The following is a 15,000-nucleotide window of genomic DNA, read 5'->3' on the forward strand; positions in this document are numbered from 1 at the left end:
GAAACACTTCAATATGCAAAATTTTTTCATACAATATTTTAGTTTTTCGTTAAAGAAATCTACTGAGATGACTATTTGTCTGTTTGTCCGCACTTTTTCTATCCGCCCTCAGATCTCAAACACTACTGAGGCTAGAAGGCTGTAAATTAGTATGTTGATCATCCACCCTCCAACCATCAAGCACACCAAATTGCAGCCCTCTAGCCTCAGTAGTTTGTGCTTTATTTAAAGTTAAAGTTATCTTTGATTGTTCATCTGACACCGCCATAGGGGCCAACAAATTTAATGAGGCCCACCGCAGAGAGTTTTCATGGGCCTAATGGCAAAAAATGTTATGTAGATGCTTTGGCAACATTTTTTCACAGATTCCTAGCTAGCTTTAGAATAAGGATGTTTTAAATGTGTGTTTCAAGAATTTTCACATAACATATTGTAAAAGAATACATAATGTAGAATGTAGAAAGAGAGAGATTTTCTTTGTCCGTTTGAAACTAGAGTTGTTTCCCTACTATGTTAACGCCTTGTGATAAGAGACCCCGAAGTTTCTGATTTGCTTTCCTAATCTGTCAACACGTTTTAAATTACAGACCTTGAGGTCTTCATCTGTTTTTGGGAATTCTGTCATCACTTATTTGATAGGGACTTGACTTTTGCTCGATTTCTTTTCCTGTCATGATCGGGTAACGTGTCTGTGTTGAGCTGGTGCATACATGATGTATACTTGTTTTGTTTTTAACGTGTTATTTCGTTGCCGAATGCCAACATGCAGATTTCACACGTTTCCTTTTGTAAAGTTGCCGTCCCACTTTTCGAAGCTTTCTCGAAGAATTGTTTGTCCCAAAACGTTTTTGTTTTGTTCATCTCCACTGTCCAGCTTTCGTAAAGAAGAGAATTCATTCGGGCTTAAAACCTCAAAGTGTTTTCACATCTTCTCTCTCTCTCTTCCCCCCTCCACTCATCTCTCTCTCTCTCTCTTTGCCTCGCCATCATTGATATTTTAACGTTACGGTAAAAATGGTCACCCGACCTCATCAACTTGTAGATTTCCAGATTTGAATATTTCCTTAGAGGTTTATTTTTTAGTATTATTTGAGTGTTTTTGTGGAATCTGAACAAACCATTGGTGTGTAACGTGCGGGCCCTGTTTTTGGTGGAGTGTGAAACCCAATTCTGACTGTCAAAGAAAGAAAGAAATTTGGGTATACCAAGAAGGTAACGTGTGTTATTTTTTTAGAATTAGTTGCAACCTAACTATCTAGAATGGTTTTATGATGGTTTGGTAAAAACTAATTATCTAATGGTTACGACAGTTTTGGTAAAAAACTTAATTGACTATTGGTTACGGTGGTTTTAGAAACTAATAACTAATGGTTGACCATAGTTTTTTGAGTGAAACTATTTACATTTTTTGCATTGCAAATTTTTTGTGTTATGTGTTTGTTTCATTTGAAGTGATTTTTTAATGTTTTTCTGCAATTTATTCATTTTTCCTTATTGAAGTGTGGTGTTTTTTTAACTTTATATTCTTTGTGATTAAAGCCTTGTTTTGCAATTTTGGTATTTTCCACATTTATTTTTCTGTGTTTTTCCATTTGCATTCATTCACAATTTTAATTAACTTAGTTATTTTCATTACTTTAATTGTTTTGAAACCATTTAATTGAATTTAAACACTTGGTGAATTAATTTTCATTTACTTAGCAATTCTTTTTCAAAGTTTTTATTTGTTGTTTAGCATTTGTGAATTAATTTCCCAAATTTCAATTACTGCCTAACAACCTTTTGAATTTTGATTGAAATTAATTTTTCTTAAGAATTTTATGATAAATTAATTTTTGGTTTAAGTTTTAGCTTAATTTGATTCAAGATTAATTAAACTTTTTGCTTTGTTTTCAACGTAACAGTAATTTTTCCCTGAATATTGTGATTTTCACGTTATAATTTTGAGTTCAATAATAAAAAAGTGTTTATATTTAAATTTTTCTAAGTGTTTTTCTTTATTTTACACCAGTATTTAATTATGATTTATATTGATGTTGGGTAGAAACCTTGAGTGGTAATTGATCTGTTTTTCCTTCAATTAACTTGGAAGTGATTCAGAACCCAGGGAAGTACTTAGATTTTTTTGAAATCACGGCAATACTTAGACTTTTAAAAAGTTTGTTGATGGAGTGATGCCTTTTGATTAATTTATTTACTTACAAAGATTACCTCACACCCTTGTTTTGATGAACTTAGTCCTTATTTTCTGCAATACTGGTAGAAAAATGTTAAGGGATCACTGGTTGCCTTTTAGAGTATTCAGTCGTGTTTAGTACCTGTGATGAGGGTTCGGAGGTTTACTGGGCTGTTGGTGATGGTAACTGAATTATTAATGAATGGTAAGTGTTAGTAAACCAAATCGTTGGCCACTTTCGTCAACAACATATATATATATATATATTTAGGTTATTTTAATTTGTTATATAATTATATATTATATAATATTAAATAAATATAAATATATAATATATAGATATATTATTATATAGATAATATATATATTTATATAAATATATATATTTAGGTTAAAAGTTTTTAAGATAAGTAACATCACTTCGAAAGTATGTGGACGTGAAAAACCTCTCAGAAGTTGACGAGAGAGAGAGAGGAAGAGAGAGAGAAGAGAGCACGCCCACCCTTATTATAGAGAAACTTTCAAAGCGAGTTCAGGAGGAGGATCAACTTAAAAGAAGTTCGGGGGGGGAAAAATGAAGCGTCGGAGACAAAAGGAAAATGAAATTCTTTTGTCGGACCCTTCTGCTTCCAAAAGAAGTCACCCGTGAAACCTTCGGGAGGAAGTCTTGTCGGGTAATCTGATAAAGTTAATTTACATTCACTGGGTAAAGTGACTGAGAGACAAGCAGCTCTCCAGTCATTCAAAGGACACGATGAGGATTAAATTTTGCTTTCTTTCTTTTTTTTCTTTTTTTTTTTTTTGCTTGGGATTACCGGTACGTCATACTGTTTCAATGTAGCAATTCTTTCTAAGATTGAATGGCTTGAAGTAGCTCTATTCAAATGATTTGTCTGTATCATCGCCTGCATAATTATTTCCTTAAAACGGTGTTAAGGATGGAAGGTTGTGGGCTATTCTTCTCTCTCTCTCTCTCTCTCTCTCTCACTTTTCTAGTCTAACATATACCTTAGATATATTTGCATTACACCCACAGGTATAAATGATTATGTACAATGCAAACACCCACCACACACACTAGCAAAACAGTGCACTATTGCATATATCTAGATTAATATATATATATATATATAATATGATATATATATATTATATATATATATATCATATATATACATTATATAATATATAGTTATAATTATATATTATATAATTATTATATATATGATTATAATATATATATTATATATATATTACTAATATGAACATACCGGTTGACACGGCCGACGGTTGACAAACTATTTTTAGATTTAAAGATATTTTACCAAGGAAAATATATTATATCTTTGGTTAAAAAGGACAATTTTAAGAAACTTCTAGAAATTGCCAGTGCAGGACACCTCAATTTTATTTTTTGAACCAATCAAAGTTTTTAAAACAAGTTTGAATGGGTGTTTCGATGGGGTCAACCCACTTGGCCCAGGTATGGCTAAACGCTTTTTAATGTGCCTCCGCTTCGAGAACCAGATGCTGGATTTTGGTTCCGTCTTATCATATCACCCTCATCTTTATTTTAAACGCGATATGTGGATGGCACTATAGATTAGTTTTTAAAACGGGGCTCTTACTTACTACTAGGACGGCCCATAAGCGAAATTAAAGTCCGGTGGACACAGGAAACAAATAACTTGGGTGATCTGGTTATTGACAAGACCCCCAACAGGTTCAAGGTGAAAGCTAGTTTGGTCTTTTGAGTTACCCTTCTGTGCGCCAAAAATTAATTATAGTAGTTATTTTGTATACTGATATTTTTCTGATACATGGTAACATAAGGCATATGCTTTTTGGCATGAATGGGCTTAAATAAAAAAGTAACACCACACGTGTGCCTTACCATTCATGGGAGTAATTGGCCACATTAGATGGAATTGGCTCCTTTGTACAGAAACATTTTTACCAGTCATATATATATCTAATTGTCTTATCGCCCTTGGCGATAGACCTTTTTGTTTTTTTTTCCTTACGGCTGTTTATCCGTAAGTAATGTGTTTGGTTTCCCTCTCATACTCCCATTTGGATATCGTTAGTAGAAGAGGTTTCTTTCTTGTCTAGAAGGAGATGAGTTCAAACAGGCTAGTTTGCACAAGTAATCAACCTTTATTTCCTGTAACCTCCATGCTTATGGAGATGCAGCTCGGTCGGACGACCGATTATGTTTGAGATTTTGCTTGGAACTGCCATTACTAAAGCATCGGCGTCGATAGCGGAACATTAGCTATCTAAGCAATTCATATAAAACACATACGGCGTAAGTCTGCCGGTCTCGGAAGTTACAAGTTTTCCGGCGTAGGTTAACAGTCAACCGCTTCCCATGGAAGTTGTTGTGCAAAGAATTATCATAAACTAAAAATGTTTGACAAGCTTAGAGCTAGAATCAGGCTACTGCAGACAGTGCAATAGCGTAATCTAAGGTCTGCTTTGGTCACCGTAGAACCCTTCACCTAATTGCCATGACCCCAGGTCAACTGGGGTTTATATATTACAAAAGTGTAATTCTTACATTAGGCTCGGGTCTGCTATCCTATTCAAGCCTTGAATAACAAAAAAAAAAATTACTTTTAAACATTGTTCATTAGGAGCGTTGCTCGTAACATACTAACGTGATTTAAATACACCACAAAAAGGTTCTGTTAACATAACCCTTGTTAGACATATTCCATAACAAAGATAAATTCATGGCAAAATATAGATCCATGTTTGGTAATAATAATGATTATTGACCCAAAAAATAATAAAATGGTAAAAATTCAAAACATCTGTATACAAATGAGTTAATATGATACCAGGTAACCTGATTAAGATAATGGTTCTAAATAATGATTATAGCATGATCAATGGATAATAGTTTTAAAGAGTACTTTGTTCAATCTTTATTTAATTAAAGATTAAATTATAATTGGTATAATAGATATAACAATGTAACTTCTGCAGAAACTTCAAATATTATAGGGCTGATATGTTTATTTAATATGGTGCCCGAAAATAAAAAACCTTTAAGCACTATATTAATGTATAATATTTTGGCCTATAATGAATTTATTGAGGTGCCCTGGAGATACTTTAACTGTTCAAAAATGGCAAAGGCATGAGTCTTTCTGTTGTCCTACATTTTTTGCCAGCATACGGATCCGCTTTTTCACACACAACACAATTCCAGACAAGTTCCCTAGGCACGAAACTGAAATGGCCATGGTTCAGGCGGCCCTAAACGCAAAAGACTTGAGTTTAATTAACGGGTACGCTCCATCCGAACGGGCCCAGTTACGTTTCCCTTGGAGATCCTTCTGTTTGACCGAGCCTCAAGCCTACGCCAAGCAAAGATGTTGAGAACGGTTGAAACCAACCATTGGCCGTCACGCTGAACACGGCTAGCAGAAATGTAGTAGCGAAGATTTTCTCCACCCCCTGCATAAGTCCGATGACGCGTTGGGTTTCCATCTCAGCCAGTTTGCGTCAGACGATGAGGCATACTCGCGCCGTTGTATGGGAGAGGTAGTGATTGGATGTATCGTAAGTGTTTGCCCACGTGTAGTTCGGCGAAATACGCCTTCTCACCCGTATTATCGTTTTGGACACCCCTCTGACGGTATAATTTGTAGATGTGTCCCCCGTACAACCCATCGGCTGCTACGAAGAATACGGGGCATGGGCGGTGGATGTGGTCCGGAACACACGACGTCCGTAATCCTGGCCTTTATCTAAACGGATGCCAGGAACCATTATTCATCCTGTAACTTGATTTTATTACCGAAAAAAGGATAAAGTTTCCCCAGACCAACCTTCCGCTTGTATGGAGGAGAGGAGAGCCCGTTTAGCACTATTCTCAACTCCACATGAATCCGTTGATATAGGAATAGAATTCAAAAGAGTCCCAGCTGTACAAATTTTTATTATTCATGGCTTCTTGAACAGTGAGTGAGTTTATCTAAGTCTTTAAATGACTGTAAATGAGTTTCTTATCAGAAGAAATCAGTACATGCCCCTGGTTAATTGGATATTAACTGGATTTGAGTTATTTTTCGTTCATAAAAGTAGGAAACGGTGCTATTTTTGTATGATTGCCAAGCATCGGCAAGAATCAAAAGGGAATTGTGATCAGAATTTCTATAATTTTCTACGGCTGACTTGGATTATTAGGCTATATAGAATTCTACTTTATTTATTGGGCATCCGAATAAAGGAATATAACCTAGCTTCTCCCGTCCCGTTTTTCTAAAGTTAACGTCAATAGCTTTAATATGGCCATGAGGTGAGGATATAACAACCACCCTTTTGTTGCTAACCGTAATTGCTTCTACGTAATCCTTTTGACTTTTTCAATAAAAATGTGATATTTTTCACACGGATAATGATCTATTTTCGAACTATAGGTAAGCTCAAAGTAGCCAGCGAAATGTTGGACTTCCATGACCTGATCGATATTATTTTGAATGTTTCATTAACGATAGTTTCATTATTTTGATTGATCGAAGATAACTGGCTGCTAAGTTCTGATTAAAGGCCAGTTCCGTTTTGTGTTGCCAAAAACCGTCAATTCTGTTTTTATTTTGATCTTATTTAATCTTGAGGCGATTTGAGATTCCTAAACCTAGATTCGCAAACTGATCCATAAATGGTTTTTAGTCCAGCTAGAATAAGCGGGTTTGCCGGCGCTCCAACAGTACGTGCCGGCACAGACCACCCATACAGCAGGTCACGGAGCCGAGTTCCTTCTTGCCTCGGCGGTTTTATTTTGGTATGTCATAAGAACAACATTTCCGCGACGCTTAGCGTTTGAGCTAGTGAAATCTCTGAGTTTAGCATGAAAATTACGTTTCATGCAAATTTCCTTAAGGGGAAATACCAAACCTCATCAGGTCATTCTTTAAGTTAAGGACCGTGCATCTTCGATGGTAAGAAAATGGCGTTGCATAGCTACCTCGATAACAATATTACTTTGAACCGACATGAATACATCATCGATTACTCTCCGATAATCGAGCCATGATTTAATTCCAATTGTCTTTATGTCCTTTTAGTCCTAGCACTCTTTCCATACAACTCCAAGATGTCTGAATACCCTACAATATCCATCCTAACAATAACAGATTCATTTTTGTAAAACCCTGCAAATGAGTAACAAAAACAGATGTAATAACTCGCGTCAAAAGAATAAGGTTTACATACAATATGAGTTAATAGATATATTATATATAATTTATTATACAAGTTTCATAAATAACAACCATTTTTTTTCCCTCACCTCCATCTATCTTTCTTTAGATTCTGATATGGTGCCAATGTGGGACTATTCTCACAAATCAGTGGGTTTGGATACATTGTTTTGAACCCTTAACTCTATTGGCCGGTTAAATTTTCTAAAATGTTAAAACGGTTCCTTCAAACTTAGGTGTCAGTGTTTATAGTTTTTAAACCTTTACGTACGTATACTTGTATGTATACCATTGATCGGGCCCAACGGCAAGAGTTCTAGTTGGCTTAGCTATTTTAATCATGATTTTTTTTTCATTATTATCTGAGCTTCTTCTAAAATTCCTTACGAATTATATTATATCGACTTATGCTTGCATCCATAACAATCCTTTAGAGAGGATTTGATAAATTAGTTCTTAGGCCTTTAAATGTGGTAAAGGCAGGTTCGGGGCCGTGGATAACCGTACAGTGCCTCGTGCGTGGTTCATTTTAATAGATACGTGATACGAGTTGATTAAGTGTGCTTGAGTACCGCAGGTAATGGGCAATGTCCCCAGTTTGGGAATCTGCCCCCCCTAAGGTGGACCCTTTAAAATGGTTTAAAACCTTACGATTTTGCCCCTTTTCCACTAGCCCATTAGACTCTGGGTGATAGATCATGGTATTGACTTTCCTTTATACTAAGGAATTCGCACAGGGAGTTAAGGAAATGGTTATGTTGAACTCCCCCGCCCGAGGTCCTGAGATAATGATGTGTGGAAATTCCCGATTTTGTTTACAAATGTTAGCACTAACTCGTAAAACTTCCTAGCGCCACTCGACCGCGGTTTTTGTTTTAAGCGCTATAAGTTTCTGTATTCGAGTCAAAGCGTCTTTATAATTCATTAATAGGAGGTGCTTAATTTCCTCTGTCCTGACTCGTAAAATCCTGTTTTAATAAAATCTAAATGTACTCTTTCAAAGGGTTGATTTGGCACGGGGTAAGAAGCCCCATAGTCTGACAGGTGGTTCCTCGTGTGCCCTTTGTATTTCCTTGACAAGGTGGCTACAATTTGCTATGTTGCTTGTTTTTTTATATCTCTAAGCATCGTATGCCAATAAAATAAGGATTTGGCTTTCTGTTGACATTAGGGTAATCAAACCCGGGTGTCCCGTGCCAGTGGATTTCATGCAACCAACCAATTTAAGAAACAGTGGGTATGGAGTGGTAGGATAGGCACAACCACCTGGGTTGTTATTTTCAACTGCGGTGTGGTTGCGGGTTTTTTCCTCGTCACAGATCTACACAGGAGATTTTCCTGTAGGTATCTATAATTCTGCTGCTTATCACTTTTAGGTATTCTTTTCCCCTTCGGATTTCCGTTTAAGCGCAATGATGGATTTTTTCCTATGTTTGCGGAATCTTTTGGCTTTGTTCTGTCCTGTAATAGTTCAGCACTCCCAGCCCAGATCTTTCCTGTTCGGATATAGTTTTAACAACGGGCCATGGATGGTTTGAGATTGCTAATTAATTCAGTTCTAATTGGCTCGGTAACAAGAATGAAGAGGGGTTGCGTGATAATGCGTAAGCAATGATATTTGCTTTCCCCAGGGTAAATACCCGATCACCTCGCCAACCAAAGTCCTGAATGATCATGTGCCACCGAGTTCGCTTGGGGCTGTTGACTAAAGCCTTTAAAGAAGTCGTTTTAGGGGCTTATGATCAGTGAGAAACCTTGACGGACTAAACCGTAGATTATGAATTTAAAGTTGGCACGAGGTGAATTAAACAAGAGCGAGCCCTTCTTGCACTCCTTTTCTAATTACTGCATATTTTACTTTCGGAAGGTCTCAGTTTACGTGAATAAAAAGCTATAAGGTGGGACAAAAACTGTCCTATCAATATTTTGTTTGAAGCATACCCCACCTACTCCTAGGTCCTGAAGGCGTCCTGTTGCTATGAAAATTCAAATTCCCGAAAAATGGAAGTCAGGAAAATTTCAAGATAGGAGAACTACACAGTTCAGCTTTCAATGTTTATTTCGAACGCCTGTTGATGAATTTTCAGACTCCTAGATAAACGAAATTCTGACGGCCCTTGTTTTTTATAAGATCGGTTATGGGAGCGGTCTATGATGGAGTGAGTTCCGAATGAACCTCCTATAGTATCCGCTGCACCCTCCCCAAAAATTTGCTGTAATTCCCTTGAACGTTAATAGGTATCGGAAAGTTACGGATAGCCGACACCTTATCGTGGGACGACTTTAAGACGACCTTCACTAGAAACCGTGAAACCTAGATAGACTAGTTCTGGTTTTAAAAAATTCACACTTACTTATCTTTACCCTTAACAAATTATGCTGCCTTAACCTTTGTAACACTATCTCCAACAATTTACGTAAATGCTCTTCTAATGTGTTGGAAAAGATTATCTAAGTTATCCATATAAGGCATGTTTAGGTATATCTCCCAACAAGTTCTCCAAACACGACGTTTATTTTCATAAAAACCCGGAGTAAAAGTTATAGGAAGCACAACGTAAACGCCAAAAGGCATACCAAAACAAAAATTCATAATGTCCCCCTGGCTGTGCTGAAAAGGCAGTGTATGGGGGATACTTTCTTGTTCCAATCGAATCTGATGAAATCCTTTTAGTAAGTCTAGGCTTGTGAAATATTTATTGCTGGCCTAGTACAAAGATAGGATATCATCGGTACATGGTACTGGGAATCTGTCAGGGATTGTTTCTTCCGTTTTAAACGACGAAAATCTATACGCATATCCGCACAAGTTCCGATCTTTTTGTTTTTTTTCGGTACGACTAATTAACGGAAAACTTTTTTTTTTAAAAAAATAAAGGGGGGGCCTTGTTTTTTTTTTTTGATTTCCTAATTGACTCCTTTCCTTTTAACATTTTACCTACTTCCTCTGTTTATCTCATTTCTGAATTTCATGAGGAAGTTCGGTACGAAGGTAACAGAATTTACTTGTTTCTGTTTTGGGGTTCCTTGAGCCTGAATTTGATGCTCCTATAGACATCCGTTTTTTTCCTTAAGGTTCCATCCGTAGGTGGAAAAACATCATGAAATGATTTTAGGTTTACAGATTCAAAAATTTCTGCGTGAATTTCTTCTTCTTGATATTCTTATTGGATTTTGTTGCGTGGTTTATAGATTGCAAAAGGGGTTTCATCCGCGAGATGATTGAGCGTGATTTTAATCTCATGCTATAACGGTAAGAATGCGATGTTTTATAAACTTCGGCATCCCAGATATGTTGATTTTTGTGTATTACTAAAGTGGTATTCAATGATTACAAGACTTCGATATTACATTGCCTGTTGTGAGCCCGACTGTATAAAACGGCTTGTTTTGTGACGGATAATCCGTTGTGTTTTCAGAGTTTCGGAAAGGATTAATGTTTCAGATCCTGGCAAGGGTTCTTTTGACACGCCACTAATAGATTTGAAAGTTACGTTAGGTTTCGAGGGTTTTGCGTTGCAAGCTGATATTTACGGGTGAGGCGAGAGTTTCTGTTGGGTTGCCTGTATTATTTCTTGGTTCATGATGACACCAGGGATTGGTTCCGGTAATTGTAAGTTGACAACTCTGTCTGTCCTCTTTATTGAATCCAAAACAGATTTTAAGGGTATTAGAAGACCTATAGAATTTGCCCTTTTGATATACACGCCGTGTTTTTGCAGGTGCTAATAAGAAATATTTTGAGTGCCCATAGAACGGGTATCCGATAATTAACTGCGGGATACATATGAATGTTTTGTACAACGAGCAAAGGTATCGGCTAAACGTGGCGGCTTACCGACCGAATACTGTACATGAGTTACGCCCACAACATTTAATTGCATTTATTCCCAATGCCTGAGAGCCGTATTTCCGGATTTTTCTATAGGAAATTTGAAAAGAGTAAATGATGAGTCCTTAAATCCATCCTTATATTTTACGTGGACTACCAGAAAATCAAAGAACCAAAGTGAATGACTTTATTGGTCCCAAATTTAACTGCAGTAAGGTTTGGTCGCAAACTCGTTTTGACTAATAATTGCATGAATTTGTTGCAAATCTACGGGAACCTGCACAGATTTTTTTGATTCGGCCGTGTGTTTCATAGAAAAATCAATTGTCTCACAATGATCTGATAAATGATTAAACTGATTATTTGATACAAAAGATGTTGATATTGATGACCCACATCGCCCTCTCCCCCCTTGGAGTGAACTACGTGGTATTTGTTTTGTTTATCACACCCTGAAATTCGCTTGCCTTGCGAGTTCTGGCTAGACGGCCCAGGAACAGAGGTACCTGAAGCACGATTTGTTTGTTTCTGCTGTTGTGCAGAATTTCCGTTTGGTTGTTTCTTCTTATAGTACTGAGGACCCTTCTTTTTATTTGCACTAGCAACTGGTTGCGTTGTTTGTAGCGTTTGGCTGTTGATTCTCGAGTAGCAACGGTTATATGAATGAGTTGAACTATTGTGTATTGAACAAAACGCGTCCGACGTCTGAAATCATGTGACCTGGTCGTTTACAGTTATAACAAACCATCCCTGCAACTTGATTATTATTATGTACCACATTTACATGTTGTGGCTTGTTCTCATTTTTTGCAAAAACTTGAATGAGCGAAGGATCTAGGTCGGTAGGTAATTTAGACATGTGTTTTTTGATTTGTTTATACACATCTAATTCCGTACTGTCGGGCTGCAATTTTTTATCAAAACACCGTACTAACGCTTCAGGCAACATTACAGTGATAGACGTAAGGTATATCAAACGGATAAATCTTTCACTTTGATTTTAGCACCCGCAACCCGCCCGAGTTACATAAACTATCCTGATATTCATTTAGCCGGTCGGCAATTAGCGCCGCCCGCTCGACACATTGAGCTGAGTCATGGAGGCTTGGTTAAGGATTCTCAATGCCAATACTACATCTAAAGCCTCTTCACCCCCATACACGGCACGTAACCTATTTTTGAACTCGTCCCATGTAAGCGCTTCTTGGAAAGAAACCCCCCTTAGATACGCACTTGCGTCGCCTTCGCAAAGTCAACGAAGCTCTTGGCTTCCTGTAATTGTACTGCTGGGTCTGTGATGCTTTTTGCATTTAAATGAGCGTCTACAGATGAGATCCATGCCTCAACATTTGAGGCAGGAACCCATTGACCCGACCTTGAAAAAGGTACTATCGCTGACCTCTGCGCTAACGAGAGTCACCACGTTGGGGTTGCCAGCCGGAGTGGTTGCCATTTCGGCTTTCACTTTTTCTTATCACTTCTATTCCTTGCAATCCTATCAAAATATCTATAAGAGTACACTCGACCACTACGTAAACGCATAAGCAATGTCTTTATAAGTGTGTTATAATAATAGGAAAATCCCCCAAAAGATACAAAAATACAGATAATATGATAAAATATTATACGGAGAATTCTGCAGAAATGGTTAATGACAACGAGAAAAAGGAAAAAAAAAATTAATCTGCGCGGGCGAAAACTTCGTAGTTGAAGATAAGTTCTGTAATGAAAAGAAGATTAATATGGCGAACAACTCACCCCCAGAATACTGGACGATCGACTCTTGATGAACAACACTTCACTGAGGAAAAGACCTGAATAGATAAAAATGGTACTTAGCTCCAGATTATATTGCGAAGGATTGTTGACATGGGATGACGTCACAGTTCCTGTCCACGTCTCGCGTCGGAAGTCGTGATGATGTCACGGTCGTCTCTCGGTGCACGATGCTCTGAGAAGGCCAAGATTGATGACGTCACAGCCTCCGTCCTTGCACTACTGCGTATAGCTGTCCACTCTGCGTCCTTGCTCGCGAACGGGTGATGTTCCCTGTGTTTGTTTTCTTCTTTCCGTCGATGTTCGATGCCGCCCTCGTCCGGTGTAGATTCTCGAAGATAAGTGATAACTGTTGCTCAAACGTCAGTGTTAAATGCTTGTATTCCTCTCGATGAAGGACATAGTTGCGTCTTCATAAACTGTTGCGTTGATTGAAGATCCCGTTTCCTCTGTTTCGTTTGATGTTGAAGGTGGAAGTTAGTTCTTGTAGACCTTCGGTCGGCTGATATGGGTCTTGTTAATTATGATCTTCGTTTTTCCGCTTGCCACCACTTCTAATGTCTTATCGCTTGGCGATAGACTTTTTGTTTTTTCCTTACGGCTGTTATCCGTAAGTAATGTTTGGTTCCTCTCATCTCCCTTGGATATCTTAGTAGAGAGGTTCTTTCTTGTCTAGAGGAGATGATTCAAACAGGCTAGTTGCACAAGTTAACAACTTTATTCTGTAACTCCATACTAGGAGATGCAGCTCCGGTCGGACGACCGATATGTTTGAGATTTGGCTTGGAACTGCATTCTAAAGCATCGCGTCGATAGCGGAACATTAGCTATCTAAGCAATTCATATAAAAACACATACGTAGTCTGCCGGCTCGGAAGTTACAAGTTTCCGGCGTAGGTTAACAGGTCAACCGCTTCCCATGGAAGTTGTTGTGCAAAGTTATCATAACATAAAAATGTTGACAAGCTTAGAGCTAGATCAGGCTACTGCAGACAGTGCATAGCGTAATCTCGGTCTGCTTTGGTCACGTAGAATCCCTCCTAATGCCATGACCCCAGGTCACTGGTTTATATATACATGTAATTCTTACATATATATATATATATATATATATATATATATATATATATATATATATATATATATATATATATATACATATATATATATATATATATATATATATATATATATATATATATATATATATATCTAATAAAAGGAGCCCATAAAAACACCAAAATGTAGAGAGAAAAGTACTATATTTCAGAGACTGCTGTCTCTCTCTTCAGGTATATGAATGAGAAAAGTTTACAGAAAAGGTGGTATTTATACCAAGAGATTCGTCCACAATCTCTTGGTATAAATACCAAAGACTCTGGGGTATATGAGATCCCATGCCAGGACTGTGACCAATCTTACATCGGATTTACAGGTAAATCACTTCCCCAGAGATTAATACAACACAAACGGTCAGTTAGGTATGGGACAACAGAACTCGGCTATTTTCAACCATATAATGAACATAACCATAGAATAAACTGGAATATGTCCGTGTAATTTATAGCAGTAACTGCCGGTACAAGAGTCAAATGATGGAATCGGCCTTAATAAAAGAGAAGCAGGTAATGAACATCTCAAAAGGGAATTGGATATCAGATATCGTCGACGCAGTGTTCATTCAACCAACGCTTAAGAAGATAAAGGAAAGATTATCAGCGGGGGTGACCTAAATGGCTTACTTGTGGACGAATCTCTGGTATAAATACCACCTTTTCTGTAAACTTTTCTCATTCATATACCATGAAGAGAGAGACAGCAGTCTCTGAAATATAGTACTTTTCTCTCTACATTTTGGTGTTTTTATGGGCTCCTTTTATTAGATGGAATTCTGTTGTTACAGAACATTTTTACCAGTCATATATATATACATTATATATATGAAAGATATAAATTTATATTTAGCGTACCTTGATGTAGACATAAAACTCATGAAGCAAACG

Source organism: Macrobrachium nipponense, chromosome 5, assembly GCF_015104395.2.
Source record: "Macrobrachium nipponense isolate FS-2020 chromosome 5, ASM1510439v2, whole genome shotgun sequence".
In the NCBI taxonomy this organism is placed as follows: domain Eukaryota; kingdom Metazoa; phylum Arthropoda; class Malacostraca; order Decapoda; family Palaemonidae; genus Macrobrachium; species Macrobrachium nipponense.